This window comes from Oncorhynchus tshawytscha, linkage group LG11 (assembly GCF_018296145.1).
Source record: "Oncorhynchus tshawytscha isolate Ot180627B linkage group LG11, Otsh_v2.0, whole genome shotgun sequence".
Lineage (NCBI taxonomy): Eukaryota > Metazoa > Chordata > Actinopteri > Salmoniformes > Salmonidae > Oncorhynchus > Oncorhynchus tshawytscha.
In genome coordinates this window covers 48194674-48219696 of record NC_056439.1, presented here as the reverse complement: position 1 = coordinate 48219696, position 25023 = coordinate 48194674, and the positions used below count along the sequence as shown (strand labels likewise).

The window sequence follows — 25023 nt, the reverse complement described above, 5'->3', positions numbered from 1 at the left end:
AGCTGATGTAAGAAGGGCTATATAAATACATGTGATTTAATTTGTGCACACCATTTGAGAGAAATTAGCTTTTTGTGCGTATGGAAAAATGGTAGGATCTTGTATTTCAGCTCATGAAACATGGGACCAACAATTTACATGTTGAGTTTATATTTGAGTTCCGTCTAGATTGTCCATTTTGCGAACGAAATGAACCTTCGAGTTGATCCAATCTTCCAGCTATTATTCAACTCTCTAACCTCTAGTGGACTAGGCTTATTTTTTTATTGATGTAGTTCTGTCCTTGAGCTTTTCTTGTCTATTATGGTTCCATGTTTTGTGTTGGACCCCAGGAAGAGTAGCTGCTGCTTTTGCAACAGCTAATGGGGATCCTAATAAAATACCAAATATCCCAAACTCGGTCCTGGGGCCGTCCCTGGATACACATTTTGTTTTTTGCCCTAGCAATAAACAGCTGATTCAAATGATCAAAGTTTGAGGAGTTGGTTATTTTAATCAGCTGTGTAGTGCTGTGGCAAAAACCAAAATGTGCAGGACCGAGTTTGGGAGACCTTTGGTCTAAGCTACCTACTTCCCTCTGAGCAAGAACCACACTGTAATAAGCAAAACACTTGCATTTACACAATGAACTAACAATATAGCCTATTTTATGACATGGGTGTAAAAGTCTGAATTTGGTGTACTTTTGCCCCCATGTGGTGATTTGTAGCTTTGCCATTCGGTTACTTTAGTTGTGTATGCAATGTAATAAGGGCTTTTTCCATGTCAGCAGCTATCCTAAAAATTATAACAATTCAGTTCATGATTTGGGGAGGGGGGGGTCAATAGCTCAATGAAACATTATTTTGTGAAACACTTATTTTATGTACTTTATAAATAAAATAAAGGCAGAGGATAGAAAAAAATATAGAAATCGTGTTTGTGGCAAGGAGAAACAGCAATTACTTCACATATTGTTGTCTCTCCCTCCTCCATGTTATCTCCCTCTTGCACTTCGGCGCCTTTGAGCCTTTATCTTCTCCTCTCATATTACAAAAGCCTTTGACCAGCTCCTTCTCCAAGTCCATCTCTCAGCAGTCTGCAACAGAGAAAGCACACTGGCTACCATTACTCAAGTTCCACTTGCAAGTGCTCAAATCATGGATTGTCAGCTTGTTTCCACTACTCCTTCAACTCCTATTTCCGACCTCTCTGCTCTCATGAAATGACTCAGCCCTGCCTGATCCAGATGGCTGAAGGCGGTTTGAATCTCAACAGTCTCAAAATGAATCACCCTGCTCTTTGCTCTGGAAAAGTGCTACCCTATCAACCGTTAATGAACAGTCCAACTCCCCCAGATAGGCCACATAGCAACCGTTACTTTTTACTGTAATGTTTTGAAAGACTTCCAAGACAATTCAACCAAGCCACTTACCCTACTTTGACCCATCTCATAGCAAAGGGTCTGAATACTTATGTAAATAAGGTATTTGTTTATTTTTTATTTGCAGGTATTTCTAAAAAACTGTTTTTGCTTCGACATTATGGGGTATTGTGTGTAGATTGATTGAGGATTAAAAAAATGTTTTACTTATATAAATGTCATTAAGTATAATACATTTAGTATCCATATAAACATGTACATTTTCCATGCACCCACATTTTTGTCAATCACAGCCTCAGATAGGTGTGATGTGAGTGACAAGTAGTTTTTGCAGATCTGTTTTCGGTAACCTCTTTTATCATCTTTCCAACCTCATACATTTCTGAAATGTTTCCTAATCACACAACAAGGACACATGTTTATCATATTCACAACAGGCATGCCACTAATTTGTGTACACTGAGACAAAGCCATATTTTCAGTTTGAATTTTGATCAACTTGGACAGCAGGTTAGATAAACTGGGATGGTCTTAATTGTACTGATGGTCTTCATAGTAATGATAATTCAATTTTGTGTGATTAGGAAACATATTGAAGATTTGAGAAATGCATCCCGTGTTAGGCTAATATACTGCATAGATGTCAAAAGAGGTTACAGAAGACAGGAAATGCAAAGTGTCCCACTTTTTCTGAATTCCCCCTGCTATAGTTCTGCTTGGTGCAAGATAGCAGTACTCCATGAACCAGAGCCATGTCTAATCTAATTACAGGGTCCCTAATGTAAACTGGAACTCTTTCCTACATTGGAAAAGCCTATAAGACTGTCCCACTTTAGCTACTCCTTGCTGTCCTACATTAAAACTATGGTTGGTAATTACAAAATTGAAACATAATATTGGCAACTTTTGTATTTTGATGCACCAGTACATAGTATTAATATTTACATCACCATTTTTTCCCAGTGCAATATTTCTGACCTTTTTATAAATGTAACATCAAAACAGAAAAAAAAGCTATGTTACTGATCTTACCATGGGCTACGCAGGGTGAGCGCTCTGTTAGAATCTTGTATATCACCCCCTTTATGTCGCAACAGTTAAATGATGTGATTTTGGTCATGTGGTTCCTCTGCAAGGGAACAACAACAACAGTTGTGATTTTCAATTGTCCGACTAAGGAATAAAACACAATTAAATTGTCCCACTTTTCATGATGTCCCAGTTTTTCTGAATTCACCATACTGTATGTCCATGGCCCTTTAAGAAACTCCATGTTTTCGCAACATGTGATACGTCAACATTAAAAAAACGATGATGACGATGTTATGTAAAAAATAAAAAGGAAAAGAAAAACTCCGAAGTGAATCGAGGTCCATTTAGCCTACCGTCCGCAGGTAAGTGCTCTCCTTTCATATCTTCTTTCTCCGGCGATGGTTACGGCAGTGACTAGTGTTATTGAGGTCGATATCCGTAGCCGCCTCGCAGTTTGAGGGTCTGTAACTGAATGAAACTAGATCCATTTGCAACTGTACAATACGTGTTTCATATATACATGCGGAGTCTCATACACCTGACATGTCTTAATAAATATCGCACTTTTTGGGGGGATTTTCCTGCAATCAGCTGTTTTTGACGCTTCATGCGCAGTGTTCGGGCGGAGTTACCACGACTCGAGTTTGAGTGGCTGGCGAGAACAGAAAGTCCAGTGACATCAAGCCCTTCGGAGTAGGCTAGAGGATGGACACAGTTGAAATCGGAAGTTTACATACACCTTAGCCAAATAAATTTAAACTCCGTTCTTCACAATTCCTGACATTTAATCCTAGTAAAAATTCCCTGTCATATCAGGGATCAGTTAGGATCACCAGTTTATTTTAAGAATGTGAAATGTCAGAATAATATTAGTGATTTATTTCAGCTTTTATTTCTTTCATCACATTCCAACTGGGTCAGAAGTTGACATACACTCAATTAGTATTTGGTAGCATTTCCTTTAAATTGTTTAACTTGGTCAAACGTTTTCGGTAGCCTTCCACCACCTTCCCACAATAAGTTACGTGAATTTTGGCCCATTCCTCCTGACAGAGCTGATGTAACTGAGTTCGGTTTGTAGGATCCTTGCTCGCAATTGCTTTTTCAGTTCTGCCCACAAAGTTTCTATCGGATTGACGCTTTGTGATGGCCACTCTAATACCTTGACTTTGTTGTCCTTAAGCCGTTTTGCCACAACGTTGGAAGTATGCTTTGGGTCATTGTCCATTTGGAAGACCCATTTGCATCCAAGCTTTAACTTCCTGACTGATGTCTTGATGTTGCTTCAATATTTACACAATTTTCCTGCTTCATGATGCCATCTATTTTGTGAAGTGCACCAGTCCATCCTGCACCCACACAACATGATGCTGCCACCCCCATACTTCATGGTTGAGATGGTGTTCTTCGGCTTGCAAGCCTCCCTCTTTTTCCTCCAAACATAATGATGGTAATTATGGCCAAACAATTCCATTTTCGTTTCATCAGACCAGAGGACATTTCTCCAAAAAGTACGATCTTTGTCCCCATGTGCAGTTGCAAACCGTATTCTGGCTTTTTTATGGCGGTTTTGGAGCAGTGGCTTCTTCCTCGCTGAGCGGCCTTTCAGGTTATGTCGATATAGGACTCGTTTTACTGTGGATATATACTTTCATACCTGTTTCCTCCAGCATCTTCACAAGGTCCTTTGCTGTTGTTCTGGGATTGATTTGCACTTTTTGCACCAAAGTACGTTCATCTCTAGGAGATGGAACGCGTCTCCTTCCTGAGCGGTATGATGGCTGCGTGGTCCCATGGTGTTTATACTTGCATACTATTGTGTGTACAGATAAACGTGGTACCTTCAGGTGTTTGGAAATTGCTCCCAAGGATGAACCAGATTTGTGGACATCTACAATTTTTTTCTGAGGTCCTGTCTGATTTCTTTAGATTTTCCCATGATGTCAAGCAAAGAGGCACTGAGTTTGAAGGTAGGCCTTGAAATATATCCACAGGTACACCTCCAATTGACTCAAATTATGTCAATTAGCCTATCAGAAGCTTCTAAAGCCATGACATCATTTTCGGGAATTTTCCAAGCTGTTTAAAGGCACAGTCAACTTAGTGTATGAAAACTTCTGAGCTGCTTTGGACTCGTGTCACAGCCGATGAGACTACTTGACAAGTTGTTGCTATATTAAGTCATTCTCCAAAACATATGTTTTTTTTTTGTTGCCATAACAGATCAAACCATTTGCAACAGTCAAGGTTAGCCCAATAATGGACTAAAGGTGCCTAACGTTACTCTTTATAGTCCAGGGAATTTATATGTTCTGTTTAAAGGCGAATTGGCTCTGGAAGCCAAAACAGCTAAATACCTCATCTACAGTAAATTTGAATTGATTCTCAACTGTGGTACGGTTCTAGAAACAAATCCTTTTACTGATATATCACATCAAAATCATTTCACAAATGCAAAATACACAGTTACTGTGTGGCGGTCAGTGCTGTTTAAGATTTAGGAAGACTAATATTTTTTTTAATGATCATTGCCTTATTTTTATTTCAGCATATTGGATGACTGTCATTCATATTCCATTCACCCAGCTCAATGTAACATCAATAGGTTATAGGCTACTTACTACATGATACTCAAATTTTCCATATACCTGTCATGAGATTTATAATGTCGGCACACTCTTGCCTGCATCTAGTTGATCTCGGGTGTAATCATTTGTCCAAACAGTTGCAAACGAGGGTTTCTATTCGAATAATTCAGGTAGGTTTATCCCCCATTTCGTTCCGTTATTCTACAGAATCGGCGGATTGAATACATCCCTGATCAAACCGTTTACTTTCATAGCAGACACATACAAACAGCATCATCACTTTTCTCGTTGTATAATTCCTTCTTGCATCTACGCACTCTTCTCCTCTCACCTTTTCCCTCCGCTGTTCTGCACAACACAACAGCTGTCTGTGACCAGGCAAAAAAAAACGTTTCTAAGTCAAACCTTCATACCATAACCGCAAACCGCTACACACAGCCTACATCATTGTCACCATATTAGCAAATGTCATAGTCAACATAGCCAGTAGAACTAACGCCTTAGTAAACCCGCTACAATCACGCAGTACAGTGTACAGCAAGCAGTTTAACAGTTACACCGGCGGGCCCCCATGGCAGTAAATTCATAAAACAGGAAGCTTGACTTGGAAGAGTTCCAGTGTTGGATAGCCTAGCTAACACTAATAGCATGCCTCTCTTTTTGAGCTGGATGTTTGAGTAGGCTAAATTAGCTAAAGTGAATGAGATACAACAAAATATCTCTCTCTCTCTCATCTCCTTAACTTGAAGAAATTAAGTTGTTCAACTATTTTATTTCTCTCTCTTTGAGTCAGCTACTCACCACATTTTATGCATTGTTAGCTACCTGTAGCTTATGCTTTCGGTGCTAGATTCATTCTCTGATCCTTTGATTGGGTTGACAATATGTCAGTTCATGCTGCTGGGTTGGAGGGCGTCCTCCGTAATTCGTCATAATTACTGTGTAAGTCAATGGAAGTGGGTGAGAACCATGAGCCTCCTAGGTTTTGTATTGAAGTCAATGTACCCAGAGGATGGGTTAGGATGGAAAATAGCTGTCCTCTGGCCACACCATGATTCTACCCCAGAGAGTACTGTTGAGGCTACTGTCGACATTCATTGCAAAACAGTGTGTTTTAATAAGTTATTTGGTGATGTTTAGTGTAGTTTTATCTAAAAAGGAGAACTTTTTAATGTTTCACAATTTTTATGAAATTCACCGAGTAGGATGGTCATCCCTTTCCTCCCCTGAGGAGCCTTCACTGCTGTACATTGTTTTAAGGGAGTGAACACTATTTATAATAAGGGTTTCATGGAGAAAATCGTACTTCTCTGAAATGAAAATGGATGGCCCTCCCTTCAGCAAAATATATTTTACCTAAACAATCCCTGAATGTAAAAAAGACCCTCCTTTACCCAAAATAATAATTAAACATAAAGTGGATAGCAGGGAACATGCGTACTGTTTACCCTCACTTCCTGGACAGACCACAGCTTTAGATATGCAGTTATAGAAACAGTTACTGAAATTACAGGCTAAGAATGGACAGAGATAGCCTATGTGTTCATTTGATCATATTTCTCTAATGCCAAATCTGTGTGTCTTGTTTGAAACGAAACTGTCCCCATTTGGATATAATAAAATCTGAGAAGTCATTAGGAATCTGAGCATGGTACTTTCAAAAGTTAGGCTTACCCTTTTCACCCCAGACAGAGTAGGCCTACCGACACAAAAAAATGTAAGCTTTAAACTGCTGGCTACTCTTCCGTTGCTAAACCCAATGAGAGAAGGTCACAAATGTTTCCCTGAAAGCTTTCTGGGTTTAAACATCTCCTATTGTACAGAAAGTGAATAGCTTAATCAATTGATACTGACAGAATTAGATTACTTCCCAAACAAAGTCAATTTTTTTGTCTCCTTGGCTATAGAAGGTTGTAGTTCCACCTCTGAATGTCAAGGAAATAAAACAATGATATTCCCATAATGCATCAGTCACATCTTTCCAGGGTACTTTGCTGTTTGTTTCTAGCATAAAGCATCGAGGACCGAAGCGCTGTTAAAGATCACTTTATATAATCGCATCCATTTTATTTTCTACAAAATCTTAAAGTAACAAGGGGTAGCCTGTGATATTTTTAATATGACCTTTAATAAAAGGTAGGCCTTTGGCATACACTCTCATACTCCCTCAGTTCAAGTCTTGGTTTTAACTTACCCTATCCCCGTGTCAGTGAAAGGCTGTTATTTAAAGAGTGCATGGTGAGTGGAGGAATTGACCGACAAAATCTATGGATATAGCAGCCTGTAGCCTAATTTTGTTTGTCAAAGAGGTTGGCCTACCTCTTATTTCTTAAACAGGAAGAAATAGGCTCCAACACAAAGCCCTCTTGTTGTTAGTAAAGTCTAATTAAAATGAAGACTGTTGAAATGAGTTAAGCCTAGTTGAATTTCTACTTTCAGCACCGTGATCTGTCCATTTCCATTTGATTGTGCCGCGGCTGCTGCTTCAAGTTTCAGCACCACAATGTAAGTTACTCGAATCTAGCTTAATGTGAGGTCAATAACTCTGATGCATACATCATGGGCAAGAAACATATTGTTTTAAATACAATCAATTATAGTAATAGCAAACTATTAAAGTTGACCTCCGGTCTTCTCATCGTCACGCTCTCCGTCTCAAACTGAACAAAACATAGGCTATAGGCTAGTCCACGCACGAGAGTGCTTTTTTAAAAAACATTTTTTTTACTAAGCCTAATCAAAAAGATTCTTAAGAAGCTTTAGACTCTCCTCCTAACTGCCATCGTAGGCCTACACAGCACGGTGATTGGTTAGGCAGCACACAAACGTTTTTGATCAGCAAGAGCAAGCTGGGGCTCAGGGTTGGAATATCCATTGCCATGTGTAATGCAGCCTAGTTTTATTTACACCATCTCAGCAGCTATCTTGAAAATATAACTTTGCTCTGTGCTTCTCCCAGCATGCACTTCGTAGCCTATAAGCTATAGATCATTTGATTGAGACTACACTAAATAGCTGATAGGCGCACTTGATATTGCGCGCACAGCGAAGAATCAGAGATGAGGTGTGGCATCGGGCACACATCGATATACACGGAACAAAAATTTAAACGCAACATGTAAAGTGTTGGTCCCATTTTTCATGAGCTGAAATAAAACACCCCCTCATTCTGATTGGCTGGGCCTGGCTCCCCATTGTGTGGGCCTATGTCCTCCCAAGCCCACCCGTGGCTGCGACCTTGTCCAGTCATGTGAAATCCATAGATTAGGGCTTAATGAATTCATTTAAATAGATTTTCCTGAACTGTAACTCAGTAAACTATTTGAAATTGTTGCAGGTTGCATTTATTTTTGTTCAGTGTAGATGATTTGGGATAATGATGATCGGCACCAGACAGCGCATCTGTATCAGAAGTAAAAATGCAGCCAGACTACTAGACTGTGCCATTTCTAGACCTTATCTATTGATAGTAGACACACAACTGATCCAAATAACAAGGCTTTTTGTGCCATTATTCAAATGACATTTTCACCCCAGTTTACAGCCTAGAGTACAATTGTACTCACTTGAAAACAATAATGCATATATTGATTGCATTGTGGTGTTGTAAGCTAGTCTAGGTAGGATCATTTATTGGCCCTGACGCCATACAAATGTAATTTAGTGAGGTGAGCCAGCTGGAAAAAATAAATAATACCCCCCCAAAAATGTAACCCTTGTAATGATACTAAACAACCTTTGTACAACACCTAGCAACCTCACCAAGAGATGTTAGCCTTTTGGTATTGTAGCGAACGGTGGGGTGTGGAATACAACTCTGGTCTCTGGCGTGAAAGGGAATTGTAACGTGGCTCATATAGCAAGGTTTGCTACACTGTTCCCTACGTACTTGAAGACACGTCAACTCGGGAATTCTAACCAGCGACCTTTCGGTTATTGGCCCAACACTCTTAACCACTATGCTACCTGCCACCCTCATCATGACTCATATAGCGAGGATTGTGACAGTATAATGGTTTTATAATGACAGTCACAGGGACCAGGATTTGAGTCCCATTCAGGGTACCCCCCTAATCCATTGTATTGGTGTCAGGTGTTGGACAGCAACATTGAAAGGATGTCACAGTACATTTGTGTTAGGCTAGCAGTGTATTGCACATGTGTTGGCAGAGAATGCAAAACAAATGTGCACCCTATTGATACAAATCATTATGATATCATTCTGCCAGTTAGGCCTACTTTGCAGTCATTTAATTGGGAACGTTTTTGGAGAAGAATGTTGTATCACAGATTTTATAGAGCTGGTAGGCTACACTGTACAGTGCCTTCGGAAAGTATTCAGACCGCTTGCAGGTGCATCCTGTTTCCTTTGATCATCCTTGAGATGTTTCTACAACTTGATTGGAGTCCACCTGTGGTAAATTCAATTGATTGGACATGATTTGGAAATTTGGACCTGTCTATATAAGATCCCACAGTTGACAGTGCATGTCAAAGCAAAAACCAAGCCATGAGGTTGAAGGAATTGTCTGTAGAGCCTTGAGACAAGATTGTGCCGAGGCACAGATCTGGGGGAGGGTACCAAAAAATGTCTGCAGCATTGAAGGTCCCCAAAGAACACAGTGGACTCCATCATTCTTAAATGGAAGTAGTTTGGAACCAACACGACTCTTCCTAGAGCTGGCTGCCTGGCCAAACTAAGCAGTCAGTGGAGAATGGGATTGATCAGGGTGGTCCCTACGGGTGTAGCATGGTGGTGGCAGCATGCTGTGGGGATGTTTTTCAGCGGCAGGGACTGGGAGACTAGTCAGTATCGAGGGAAAGATGAACATAGCAAAATACAGAGAGATCCTTGATGAAAACCTCCTCCAGAGCACTCAGGATCTCAGACTGGGGATAAGGTTCACCTTCAAACAGGACAATGACCCTAAGCACAAGACAATGTAGGAGTACCTTCGGGACAAGTCTCTGAATGTCCTTGAGTGGCCCAGCCAGAGCCCGGACTTGAACCTGATCGAACATCTCTAGAGACCTGAAAATAGCTGTGCAGCGATGCTCCCCATCTAACCTGACAGAGCTTGAGAGGCTCTGTAGATAGTAATAGGAGAAACTCTCCAAATACAGGTGTGCCCAAATTGTAGCGTTGTACCCAAGAAGACTCGAGGCTGTAATCGCTGCCAAAGGTGATTCAAAAAGTACTGAGGAAAGGGTCTGAATATTTATGTACAGTTGAAGTTGGAAATTTACGTAGACTTAGGTTGGAGTCATTAAAACTTGTTTTTCAACCACTCCACACATTTCTTGTTTACAAACTATAGTTTTGGCAAGTCGTTTAGGACATCTACTGTGTGCACGACACACAATTTTTCCAACAATTGTTTACAGGCAGATTATGTCACTTATGATTAACTGTATCACAATTGCAGTGGGTCAGGAGTTTACATACAATAAGTTGACTGTGCCTTTTAAACAGCTTGGAAAATTCCCAAAAATGATGTCATGGCTTTAGAAGCTTCTGATAGGCTAATTGACATAATTTGAGTCAATTGGAGTTGTACCTGTGGATGTATTTCAAGGCCTACCTTCAAACTCAGTGCCTCTTTGCTTGACATCATGGGAAAATCAAAAGAAATCAGCCAAGACCTCCAAAAAAAATTGTAGACCTCCACAAGTCTGGTTCATCCTTGGGAGCAATTTCCAAACGCCTGAAGGTACCACGTTCATCTGTACACACAATCGTACGCAAGTATAAACACCATGGGACCACGCAGCCGTCATACCACTCAGGAAGCAGGCGCGTTCTGACTCCTAGAGATGAATGTACTTTGGTGCAGAAAGTGCAAATCAATCCCAGAACAACAGCAAAGGACCTTGTGAAGATGCTTGAGGAAACAGGTACAAAAGTATCTATATCCACAGGAAAACGAGTCCTATATCGACATAACCTGAAAGGCCGCTCAGCAAGGAAGAAGCCACTGCTCCAAAACCGCCATAAAAAAGCCAGAATACTGTTTGCAACTGCACATGGGGACAAAGATCGTACTTTTTGGAGAAATGTCCTCTGGTCTGATGAAATGAAATTAGAACTGTTTGGCCATAATGACCATCGTTATGTTTGGAGGAAAAAGGGGGAGGCTTGCAAGCCAAAGAACACCATCCCAACCGTGAAGCACAGGGGTGGCAGCATCATGTTGTGGGGGTCCTTTGCTGCAGGATGGACTGGTGCACTTCACAAAATAGATAGCATCACGAAGCAGGAAAATTATGTGGATATATTGAAGCAACATTTCCAGACATCAGTCAGGAAGTTTACACTTGGTCGCCAATAGGTCTTCCAAATGGACAATGACCCCAAGCATACTTCCAAAGTTGTGGCAAAATGGCTTAAGGACAACAAAGTCAAGGTATTGGAGTGGCCATCACAAAGCCCTGACCTCAATCCTATAGAAAATTTGTGGGCAGAACTGAAAAAGCGTGTGTGAGCAAGAATCCAACAAACCTGACTCAGTTACACCAGCTCTGTCAGGAGGAATGGGTCAAAATTCACCCAACTTATTGTGGGAAGCTTGTGGAAGGCTACCCAAAACATTTGACCAAGTTAAAAATGTTCAAGGCAATGCTACCAAATACTAATTGAGTGTATGTCAACTTCTGACCCACTGGGAATGTGATGAAAGAAATAAAATCTGAAATAAATCATTCTCTCTACTATTATTCTGAATCACATTCTTAAAATAAAGTGGTGATCCTATCTGACCTAAGACAGGGACTTTTTACTCTGATTAAATGTCAGGAATTGTGAATAACCGAGTTTAAATGTAGTTTGCTAAGGTGTATGTAAACTTCCGACTTTAACTGTAAATGTCATATTTCCGTTTTTTATTTTTTAATAAATTAGCAAACATTTCAGAACCTGTTTTTGCTTTGTCATTATGTGGTGGTGTGTGTGTGTGTGTGTGCACATTGATGAATGCACACAGGAAAAAAGTAATTTAATTACTTTTATAATAAGGCTATAATTTATCAAAATTTGGAAAAGGTTAAGGGGTCTGAATACCTTCCGAATGCACTGTATAACAAAACACGTTTGCTGTAACAATCCGTCCCTTGCATCAATTTTTCTTCTTTTAAATTCGTGATATAAACTCATTGATTCTTGAAGAATATAACTTGTACATGCCTCATGAACTTAAATGCCCAGTGCAGTCCAAAAAGGTAATTTTCCTGTGTTTTTATATGTTTCCACACTATGATATTGGAATAGTACTGCGAAATTATGAAAATTATGATAATACCCTTTTAGTGTAGGAGTTGTTTGGAATGAACGCTCAAAATTGTATCCTGTTTTGTTGGGATTGAGTTTTAGCCAGGTGGTAAATTTAGTTAATAGATCAATGAGAACGAGTTCCAATCCTCTCTGCCAGTAACCGCTAGTTTTCAGTTTTCCCCTTCCCACTCAGACCACTCACAGACAGTCCTAGCTAAATTTCTGTTCATTTTTGACCATTTTAATTGAAAACAATCACAGGTACTTCATTGTTACCCAGAAAGGATTTAATATTGAGAAAAAATCATCTGCATTGAACCTTCTTTAAAATAAACTAAGACCATCAGAACCCAAAATATAAGCTTGTTTTACTCAATTGTTTTGGATACAATGTAATTGTAAACAAACACTCTATAGCCTTAACATGGTTGAAGCTATAATTGTGAACTCACGGATGGTCTGTCCTTGCATCCATAGCCCCCGTCTATGAATTTGCGAGTGGTTACATTTCTCCAGCTCCATCCATAAGAAGTTTAACCAAAAAGGTGGCAGGGTGGCCTCTTTATTGTTTGATTGCCCCTTTTAATGAAATGTTGCGAATCGGTTATGTGAAGGCTGTGACAAGAGGTCACTTTGCAGGCTCTGACATTTCTGGAGGCTACTATGTGTAATGAACCATGAATGGAAGCATAAAGCCATACAGGAAGTCTTCTTCCACAAAGTGCCCTGCTGGTTACTTGCATTGCCTGCTTTGTCACTCTCTTTATTCTGAATTAATAATCCTCTTTTAAATATGCAATTCATGAAAAAGCTGAAGAATCTGTGCACTTGGATAGTAATAAGAGTTTGTGTGGAAAAGTGCTCTTTGGTCTTTGGAGATCAGATGCAATATTGTACAGTTGTACACTGGAGCAACAAGAATATCTGAGATGGTTTTGTTTTGATTTACTGAGCAGATGGAAGCCATAAGACTCTGACCTTACCCTAAGTGATTGTTTTGTGGACGATCGTTGGCCCCTAACTTAATAGCCGAGGTAGCAGAGCCTGCGTTTACACAGGCAGCCCAGTTCTGATCTTTATGAAGCAAAGCCAGGTCAGACAGGAAACCCCAGTTTCATCAGCTGATGTTGCACCAATTAGATTCATCACCCTACCTTAACATGGAGGTCTATTTAGTTAGATTCATCACACTAGCTTAACATGGAGGTCTATGTAGTTAGATTCATCACACTACCTTAACATGGAGGTCTATGTAGTTAAATTCATCACACTAGCTTAATATGGCAGTTTATTTAGTTGACCAGTATCTGCACATCCTTTGATGGCCACAATACGCTGGTGGTTCTTGGTGACATGCTGTTGCTGTAACATGCGTTTACTCGCCATCGCCATGCGTGTCTGTTTTTCTGAATTCCCACCCCAGCCTCTACCTGTTTGGGCTATGCTTTTGTAATGGTTGAGCTTTGCTATGGCAGTGAGCTTCCCTGAAGCTGCAGAGCCTAATGCCAATGTATTGCCAACCTAATGTATTGTCATTTACTTTCCAGTAAGTGGTTAAATGAATATGTGATGTTTTCTGTCTGAATTCCACTAAATGGTCTTTTGAGCAATCAGGTCAGCTCTTTTGCAAATAATTGACAAAATATCAGAATTGGGCTGCCTGTGTAACACAGCCAGAGCTGGATGCAGATGGGTCACATGGATGCTCAGCATCGGGGTCTGTTCCAAAGGGTGCAGCATTACAGAACGTCCAGAGAGAAATGTATTCAAATCAAATCAAATCTTGTGTAGAACCGATGTGACTAACTGGCAATGACATGACTGACTGGCAATGATATGACTGAGTAATCTATGAAGTTCTGAGCGTTTCACTGAATACACTATTGTTCTCACTGGTAGTGGCACTAAAAAAAAAACAGACTAAAGCCATCGTTAATTAATTTTTTTGCTTGTTTATTCTCATCCCTTTTTCTTCGATCACGCTATCAGTTTTGGGGGAATGTGTTTTTATTTTTTTATTTTAATCAATTTCAATCTTGATGATTCTCATTCACTATTATCAATATCTGAAATAGCTTGTCAAGACCTTTTACTGTTCCTCTTAGCTCCAAGCCATACAGTAGTAAAGCACTGGCAGCTTGTTCCTATTTATTGTGTTGCACTGAAAGTATAATAATATAAACGCAACATGCAACAATTTGAAAGATTTTACAGTTTGCCCACACGACACCATACACCCTGTCTGGCCGGTACAGTTGAAACCGGGGGTTTCATCTGTGAAGAGTACACTTCTCCAGCATGAACAGTGGCCATGGAAGGTGAGCATTTGCCCACAGAAGTTAGTTACCATGCCGAATTGCAGTCAGGTCAAGACCCTGGTGAGGACGACGAGCATGTACAGTGGTTCCTCCTTTAAAAGTTGCAGCAGACTGCGGCACACCCTGCATGCTGCTGCAGCATTCTGTGGCACGTCATTTAATTCTCAGCCATTTCTTCTGTTACCGCAAGTTATTGCTAGTTTGACCACCAGAGGGCATCTTTGAGAAGCATTTGATGGTATTCTGTATTGACATTACCAGAGAATTTAAAACCTTTTTTGTAATTACATAGTATATGGGATTGATTTGAAGAAATTTGGCTTAATTAATTAGATTAATATTATGGTGTTTCCATTCAGAGAAAAATTGTCAGTTTATAAATTCAGACCGTTTCGCTCTCTGAGCGCACAGTAGACTTTCGGGCCGAGGACTAGGGTTCCTTTGAGGGTTCTGGCCTTACAACGGCAGTCAAGTACCCAAGCTAACGTTGGCTAGCTACTTCCAGACACAAATGAGACAACTCTGACCATTTTACTCGCCCTAGCAGACCAGAGCGTTGGTGACTGTAAATGAGCTGCTGGAAACAATTGAATTACATATTTTTCTGACGTTTACTGACACCGGCCATATTCAACGGGTGTTGAGTGCTCTAAAGTCATTTATTCTGCGCTCTGGTACACTCAGACGAGAGTGCTCTGAAATCCGTGTAGGTAGGCTGGACACATGACATTTTTAACAACGTTATTTTCTGATAAAAACTACTTCATTGCATCCGCCGCGGAGACCAGTTTCATAATATGATCATATTTTCAGCTGCTTGCCGTCGTTTTGAAGTAATCGCGAAATACCTTATTTTAGTGTATTTTTCACCCTGCCATCTCCTATTAGCTCTATTGAGCATCTTCCGAATGTTCTATTCCCAACATATTGTTCAACGTCACAATTCCTGCTTCGCTATTGTTGGCAATGAGACCTGCTCACGTTGTTTTGTAGTTAAAATGTAAACAAATAAAATAATATTGGAGCTCTGCGGTCTTCCCATTGTTTCCAATCAGGAAAATGTAGGCATGTCTGTCTTTCGGCAAATATCTCGCAATGTGTATATTTAGATTTTTTTCAAATCGGGTGTAGCTGGTGTGAAATGGCTAGGTAGTTAGCGGGGTGCGAGCCAATAGCGTTTCAATTGGTGACGTCACTCGCTCTAAGACCTTGAAGTAGTTGTTCCCCTTACTCTGCAAGGGCCATGGCTTTTGTGGAGAGATGGATAATGATGCTTCGAGGGTGTCTGCAGAGGGTCCCTGGTTCGAGCCCAGGTAGGGGAGAGGAGAGGGACGGAAGCAAAACTGTTACATGGGCACCATTTTAATCAGGATAATCTCCTCTTTGTAATTATGTAAGTCTGGGCAGCGAGCTCGTTTGTCATCGATCACTAGACTAGAAAACGTCGGAAGCTTTTATTTTTTCATTACGCAGACATAAGCACAGTTGACACCATCGAGGTGTGGATCTTTACTTTCTACACAAGTTGTTTTTTTCCAGTTTCGCCCGATGAACAGATTGTAGTGGTAAAATAAAAGGGATACATTTTTTATGGAATTCTAAGCATCACTCCAGTCAAAACATCATTAAAATAATGGACCTTTATTTGCCAAGGAAGAGTACATGATCAGTGAATATATTAATTCTACACGCTACAATGTGGGAATCTCATGCGTGGTAATAACTACAGTACATGTGCATCCTTGGCACAATAAAGTTTATTATATTCTACTCCCAACTTATTGGCTTCATTAATGCCACTCAGACTTTTAGTTGATACAATTTTATTTTACCTTTATTTAATTAGGCAAGTCAGTTAAGAACAAATTCTTATTTTCAATGACGGCCGTAAATTAACTTCGTAAATTAACTATATGACAAAAATATGCTTTTTTTTTTTTAATTTTATTTTATTTTAATTGCAAGCTCCCTCAACTTGAGACATATGTGGCATTGTGTTGTGTGACAAAAATGCACATTTTAGAGAGGCCTTTTATTGTACCCAGCACAAGGTGCACCTGTGTAATGATCATGCTCTTTAATGGGGCGGCAGGTAGCCTAGTGGTTAGAGCAAAGGTTGCTGGATCGAATCCCCGAGCTGACAAGGTCGTCGTTCTGCCCTGAATGACAGTAGGTTGTCATTCATTGTAAATAAGAATTTGTTCTTAACTGACTTGCCTAATTCAATAAAGGTTAAACATGAGCTTCTTGTTATGCCACACTTGTCAGGTGGATGGATTATCTTGGCAAGGGAGAAATGTTCACTAAACACATTTTTTGAGAAATAAACTTTGGAATATTTCTGGGTTCTATTATTTCAGCTCATGAATCATGGAACCAACACCACATATGGCGTTTATATTTTTGTTCACTATATGAATTATATATAAAAACTGCATGGTTAACTTTCTAGGTAGAGCCTGTTTCAAGGGCAGTCATTCAAAAATAATTTAAAGGGGAAGAGAAGCCCATTGATGGTTTATCTCTGCTGGTGTCACTTTTTAAAATAGACGACTCTCATGTGGTTAGAGTGTATGGATTGATTGTATTGTAGCAACCTTAACCCAACACTTAGTGACCTCATCAAGAGGTTTGGCATAATGGCTGAGGTGTTGGGTTGACCGCCACTGGACCAGGGATCGAGTCCCGATCGGGGGCTACACCCTGAATTCGCTTCAGTGTCGATGATGGACGGAGTCTCATGGTGTCCTGTTGGACAATGAATGACCTTACTGCTGCCACCAAGTCATTAAAGAAATCTTATGTGCAGTTATGCTTCTGCAGCTCATCTAATCAAATAGATGATGTAGAATTGTATCTAATTCTATGAGTGTCCAGATTATCATTGGTGATATCACAAACAGAGTTTGTGCTTAGTGATAAGAAAAAGTAACATGACAGCCCGGAGGTTATCTTTGTAATAAACTACTCTCTGAAGATGAGAACCACCTTCAGTCACAAACAGCATTTACAGTGCTGTGGTACCAGAAAGCAAAAGCCTTTTTAAACACATGATAAAAACTCCAAGGGCATCGAAGGTTCATCCACTGATGGTGCAACATAGTCATGCCTGAATTAAGTTAATACCAGCGTGGAATATTTAAAAAGTCACATGCAAAGCTGTCAGTTCTTAAACTTGCTCTAATGTTGAGGATAACTTGTTTCATATGGCCACGCTACAATCCTCAAACACATCAGCCACTACCTGGAATCAAGCCAAATGCCACAGCTGTGAAATGTACTGGTCTGTTTCGAGGGAAAACGGCCACTGAAAGCAAAACCAACGTCAGCTGTTGGTGGATCCACAGCTGCAATAGATTTGAAGGGCTCCCTGGCTTCTCTCTTATCACACTTGAGTATTTACAGGGTGAGGGACAGTAACTCCTGTTTTAGGAGTCAGCCGCTGTCACCCCGAGGGGTTTTGCATGTCTCTTATCTTTCACTGAAAAGCACAGAGCACATGGCATAAAGTGTCCTTCAAAGTGACAGATGAATTAAATTGGGCATCTCCCCACTTCAGATCTTCGGAAAGACAGACCCTACTAGTCAGAGGTCCATTGTTCCTGATGGTTTTTGAGGCATGTCAACCTTTTTTATACTTGCGTAGAAAAGCTGTCAACTAAGGGCCAGGTTGGAACTGAAAAATGTCCATGTGAGTTGATGTGATGAGATCTAAAATGCTGACCGCAAGTAGACTCCCAATCACTCACTCACTCACTCTTTCTCTCACTCTTTTACTCACTCTTTCACTCACTCTTTCACTCACTCCACTCACTCTTTCTCTCACTCACTCTCTCTCTTTCTCTCACTCTCTCTCTTTCTCTCACTCACTCACTCACTCACTCACTCTTTCACTCACTCTTTCACTCACTCACTCCACTCACTCTCTCTCTTTCTCTCTCTCTCTCTTTCTCTCACTCACTCACTCACTCTCTCTTTCTCTCTCTCACACACTCACGCTCTCTCTCACACTCGCTTACTCACACACACAGTGGTTAGTTTCAAGACCTCCTCTCACTCTCTCTCACAAACACACACACACACACACTCACACACACTCACTCACACAACACAGTGGTTAGTTTCAAGTCTCCTCTCACTTGCTCACTCTCTCAGCTCCATCTGTCACTGTCCCTGGCATCTTGCCCTGCTCTTTGAAGATGAGCTAAAGCTAACTAGACTTCCTGTGTCACCTCCTATCTGAACAGAGGTTGTGAACTGTCATCTACAAATCTGTGCACGCGAATGTGTACAAATGAATGTTCACATTTGCTGCCTGTTGAGTTCATGGCAAGTATCAAACAGTTTGAAGTTTGTGTACGTCTTCTGTACATTCAAGCATTCAACACCTGACATGCTGCGCCAATATTAATGGTAAATAACTTTGGATGTAGTAACTACACTACTGTACTTTATTAACTGATTTTGAAGCTTTTGTAAACTTCTCAAATTGGTGTGATGTGTATCTCTCTCTCTATCCTGCTTTATAGTGATCATGAAAGTTGTTTCAAAGCAGTGGTGGAAAAAGTACTAAATTGTTATACTTGAGTAAACGTAAAGATACCATAATAGAAAATGACTCAAGTGAAAGTCACCCAGTAAAATACTACTTGAGTAAAAGTATTTGGTTTTAAATATACTTAAGTATCAAAAGTAAAAGTAATGAATAATAAAAAAAATCCTTCTATCAAAGCAAACCAGACGGCACAATTATTTATTTTTTACCGGTACATTTAAAAACATTTTTTTTAACGGATAGCCAGGGTTACACTCCAAAATTCAGACTTCATTTACAAACAAAAGCATTTGTGTTTTGTGAGTCCACCAGATCAAAGGCAGTAGGGATGATAAGTGATGTTCTCCTGATAAGTGTGTGAATTGGATCATTTTCCTGTCCTGCTAAGCATTCAAAATGTACTTTTGGTTGTCAGGGAAAATTTATGGAATAAAAAGTACAATATTCACTTTAGGAATGTAGTGAAGTAAAAGTAAAAGTAGTCAAACATATTAATAGGAAAGTACAGATAACCCAAAAAACTACTTAAGTAGGACATCATTAAAGTATTTTTACTTAAGTACTTTACACCACTGTTTCAAAGGGATGCTAAATTATTTATTTTTTTAAATCCCATGGCACCTGGTTTGCATTCATTAATGCACGCAATGGAAAAGGTTTTTCAACAGAAAATAAAAATGAACGTTTCTTATTGGAAAGATCCATGTTGAATTGTAGCCCCCTTGTGGTTTCAGTCCATTTTCTTCTGTGTGGAGCTTAAAGAGAAACTGAATGTACCTATTCCCCATGTGTTTCTCTGTTGCTCATTAAGAAAAACTTAATTTCAGTCTTGGGGATGCGGTTCGATGTGGCAGTTACTGATGTTTGTCCCCCATTAGACACCATAGTAACAAAGCCAGTATCACTTCCTCAAAATAGTCAGAATGAATCGAAGTTAACTCAAGAAATCTGAAAATCATTCAGACATTTTTTGCCGAGGAGGTTTTCAGTGGTGTAAAGTACTTAAGTAAAAAATACTTTAAAATACTACTTAGAGTAAATAGTTTTTTGGGTGTAAATGTACTTTACTTTACTATTCATATTTTTTTATACATCTTTTACTTGTCTGCAACATTCCAAAAGAAAAGAATGTACTTTTTACTCCATAAATTTCCCCTGACAACCAAAAGTACTCATTACATTTCGAATGCTTAGCAGGAAAATGGTCAAATTCTCACACTTTTAAAGAGACCATCCCTACTGCATCTGATCTGGTGGACTCACTAAACACAAATGCTTCATTTGTAAATTATGTCTGAGTGTTGGAGTGTGCCCCTGGCTATCTGTAAAATAAAAATAAATTCTGCCATCTGGTTTGCGTAATATAAGGAATGTGAAATGATTTAGACTTTTACTTTTGTTAATTAAGTATATTTCAAACCAAATTATTTTAGACTCTTTTAACCCTTAAGTAAGTCCTGACGAATTCGCTGAATTTATGAACAAAATTATCCTATTTACACTTTGTAGTCAATTTTGACACTAGAATAAATGTTTCTGACTCATATTGATGACACATAGGCCACTTAGTATCAGTTGTTTATTTCCTTCAGTTGGCTTTAATGAACAGGTATGACTCATTTGTAGATATGAGGAAGATGTTTTTTGTTCATATTCACTCATTCAGAATAGGGGAATTGGTGCATGATATTGTCCCATTTAAAACTGGAGTCAGAATGAATCTATACTGTCACTAAAAATCATTGCACAAAGACATTAACGTTGGTTCCAGTCAGAAAGGAAAGACGTAGGTGTTAAATGTCATGCTAAGTGAGGGGAAAGTGCTCAGAATGCAATTTAGGTTCTGATTCAGTGTAGGGGGTTGAAGCTCTTTGCTGTCTGCCTACTGTATTTAGCAGTTTTCATACTCTATTAAATCAGACATGAGGCCTTTTTACAGCTGTTTATCATACACTACAACTTTAATATTGATGAGACCAATTATGATTTACCCCAATAAGTGTGATTTTTGACATGATGCCAACATTATACTAAAATTACCATAAAGTTGTCTCAGACTAATTATTAGCTCAACATTATACAATTTACTTGAAGTGCGAAAATATATCAGAGTTGCGTGGCAACCCAAACACCTAACTCCGGGCAAACGCTCGGCCACGCCCACGGACGTCAGATCCCGATTTATTGTGGGAAAGAAACTGAGTACCTCCCCGAATATTTCTAGAATGCAAACACATTCTAACCGTTCTGATTGATCCCAGAAACCGATGGGTTGGGCTAGATCCAGAATAAGTCATCATTGTCTTTGATACTCTGATTGGTTAGAGATGATTCAATCGCTGATTTACTTTTGTATTGTACAACACCCCTTCATTTTGACTTCACCACAAACGACTTCAATGATGGCAGTCTCAGACTGAAGCATGCAGCGAAGATGGAGCAGTGAAATAATTCCCTTCCGAGTCCTCAGGCAAACATCAGAGAGCCTTTATGTTTAGAATGGCTATGGTTGAGAAGTAAGCTATAATATCCTAGTGGATGTTCAAAATGTTATTCAAAGCAATAGGAGCAAAAGAGGCATGGATTTCATATAGGTTTAATTAGGCCTATACTTTCATTGCTGGATATTGATTTGAAATGTATTTCACCGTTTTGATAGGTGGACATTGGATAGCCTGAACTGAATTTGTTCCATCCCATGGAGGAAATAGACTTTGATTGGACAACCTAGATTTCAAAGACTCGCAATACCGTCGTTGTCATTGGTTTACATTTAGTTTGGAGATTTTCCGATTGGGGTTGATTCAATGAAGACTTTGTAACAAAGTTTCCGCTTGATATTGATTTTCTCATAGGTCAGGGCGCCGCAGTGTCGTGAAGCAGGTTTGATTCATGCAGCAAGTTTTAATTGTCGGAGAAAACTTGATCGTTGAAGGTAGAACAGAGCGATATTGCAATTACTGGCAGTTCATTTTGACCTCGGTAAACTTCGATAATAGGAATCTTTTGAGAAAATCGTAGCTCTTATTAACGATATTTTACTCGATGTCCCAGCGCAACAGCAGTCTCTTAATGCAGCGCATGGATATTATCTCCAACATGCTACTTCGGACGTAGGTCACCGTTTTACCACGTCTCTATTGGGCGCTCGTTTTTTTTCTAAATTACACCTCGACTCTGGTCATAATTTATAAAAGGTGTAATCTGAATTAAGAGTGGACTCAAACCGATCTTCCATCGGGACCGAAGGTAAAATTGCATAGCGCATATACGTCATTTTAATGTAAATGCTAATTGAGTGAGTGACGATGTAATAACATGCTTATAACCGCTTTATTACGCTGAGTCAGTGACCATAGTCATTCCTGGCCTGCATTCACCTGAAACCCTACTTCTGATATTATACCACAGCCTGTCATCATGTTAGAATATCCCATGTCGATGGCCGAACTCAATCATTCAGAACAGATTCTGGCAACGCATTATCAATCTCATAATTTGGGTTTCTGGGCAGACCATAATGACCGCCTAGAATATGAAATATTCGATTAGTAGTAATGAACACCCATATTAGTTATTAGTTAATCATAATGTGTGTTTCCGATCTAGTGGTTGTATAGCCTCGTGCTCATCATGGTGATAAATACATCTGATAAACCCGGACGGTGATAATACGGAACGTGATGATATGGATTCCATTGATATAACGCCCTATGGGAACTGCACTGTAGCGCAAGGTCGCTTCCCTCAACATATCCATGGTATTTTGCCTCCCTCTCTCTCAGTATTATTTGAGTTTAGGGCAGGTTTTGTGGGTTACACGATGATACCTTTAGATTATTAGGCTATTCCATATCCAGCAGTAGGCTATTTGTCACAATCTACTTGCAATGTGTTGGTCACTCATTGTGGCCAAACTGCAAATATTTCCCCAACACCAACTTTTGGTGTGATTTGAAAGTAAAATAATAAAAAAAGAAAGATTAAATATTATTTAGATGCTATAGGCCTAGCATAGAAATATGTTTCTTAGTCAGAGTTTGACCCTTTCTCAATATAGCGTGTCTGTAGAAAACAATGTGCTTCAGTTTCACTTGATCCGTTGCATAGCCTTCTGTCGTATCCCAATGAAGCAACTTGATTTGATATCCATAGACAGAATCTCAATGTGTGTCTCCTTCTGTTCTCTCGTTATCTGTAAATTAAATTAGTCTTTCTCATGTATTACATTTCATGGTCCACAGGAAATTAATGTCCAACCAAATTGTGGGATGTTTGGAAGTGCAAGGCTAAAAATGTTTTTTAGAATCAAGTCGACTTCACCGTTAATGTGGTTGTCATTTAAAACGTATGTCTGCTATAGAATAGGAAAATACGGAAGAAAAAATAGTTGGTTTGGAAGAACAAAATTTTGAACACTTGTGATTTGGTTATGGGGGATTATTCTCTTAAACAATCTTGTATTGAGTTATGTTGGTTTGTATTGATTTTTAGAAGAACAATCATCTTAGTATTGATTTGGTTATGCTCTTAATACTTGTGGGGGATTATTCTCTTAAACACATCTTAGTATTGATTTGTAAATTAAATGATCATAAACTTTAAAAAACAATATTACCAAAACTACAGGCATCAGTTTTTAAGTTTTTCTTCTTCTAGTCTTATGTGTTATCTAATTCTAATCTTGACTCAGTAGTGGGTTTGAAAAGGTCGCTATTTGTTTCTGAAAGATTGGAGGAAACCAGTGAAAGGATATTGTGAAGATAAAAAGGACCAGACCTGTGTTCAGTTCAGTTTCTTTCAAATACTGTACTTGATTGAGCTTGCTTGGCACAACTCAATGGAATAATTCCAAAAGTGCAAACCCCACTTATCTGGCACTCCAAAGCTCGTACTTGAGAGAACCCAAATCTGTAAGCCACTTGTGTTGGGTAGTAATCATGCATATGGGGCGGCAGGTAGCCTAGAGCTTTGGGCCGGTAATCGAAAGGTTGCTGGATCGAATCCCCGAGCTGACAAGGTAAAAATCTGTCGTTCTGCCCCTGAACAAGGCAGTTAACCCACTGTTCCCTGGTAAGAATGTGTTCTTGACCGTTAATGATGAAATAAAATTACTAAATAAAAATGAATCATAGAGACAGGTCTCTCCTGTACTTCTGTTCTAACTGATCTGTGGGAATAACAGAACTACATCAATAGGAAGGCAGACTGGGTTCCTGTAAGGTAGGGATGTTTAGGTCTTGGATGTGTGAATAAAACCTCCTCCATTCATGTCATAAGAATTTCCCACTGCCTCATGATATCAAACAAATGAATTGGGGGGTGACTAGTTAGTTTACAGTTATGAGTGTTTTCCTGCATTGATTTCAGGGGGTAGTAGTCACACCAACATGTGAATGGTTGCAGATTGATTTTATGACATGTTCAACGCCGATACTGATTATTGGAGGACCCAAAAAGCCGATACCGATTAATCGGACGACTTTTTGTATTTTATTTTTTATTTATTTGTAATAATGACAATTTCAACAATACTGATTGAACACTTATTTTAACTTAATACATCAATAAAAATCTATTTAGCCTCAAATAGATAATGAAACATAATGAAACATGTTCAATTTGGTTTAAATAATGCAAAAACAAAGTGTTGGAGAATAAAGTAAAAGTGCAATATGTGCCATGTAAAAAAGCTAACGTTTAGGTTCCTTGTTCAGAACATGAGAACATATGATGGTTCCTTTTAACATGAGACTTCAATATTCCAAGGTAAGAGGTTTTAGGTTGTAGTTAATATAATATTTATAGGACTATTTCTCTTTATACCATTTGTATTTCATATACCTTTTGACTATTGGATGTTCATGCAAAGCAAGGGGAACAACCACTCCAAGTCTCAG

At 39.3% G+C, this 25023-nt stretch overlaps 1 protein-coding gene and 1 long non-coding RNA gene across 4 annotated transcripts in view; one reads left to right on the top strand and one right to left on the bottom strand.

Annotated features, from left to right (window-relative positions):
• Positions 1 to 432: 432 nt before the first annotated feature.
• LOC112262116 lies at positions 433 to 3077 on the bottom strand. The gene is made up of 3 exons (XR_002955292.2): positions 2749 to 3077; positions 2396 to 2492; positions 433 to 1078 (listed from the first exon to the last, which is right to left on the bottom strand). It is a non-coding gene; the product is annotated as an uncharacterized LOC112262116 (long non-coding RNA).
• The window catches only part of bahd1 (bromo adjacent homology domain containing 1), a 35942-nt gene continuing 13575 nt past the window's right edge, over positions 2657 to 25023 (top strand). For 2 of the 3 annotated variants that reach the window (XM_042330209.1, XM_042330211.1), the window contains exon 1: positions 2657 to 2757. The gene's annotated coding sequence lies outside the window, so the exon portion shown is untranslated. Of the gene's footprint in view, positions 2758 to 22068; positions 22373 to 25023 lie in introns of those variants that run through there. The other variant, XM_042330210.1, reaches the window with a different exon arrangement.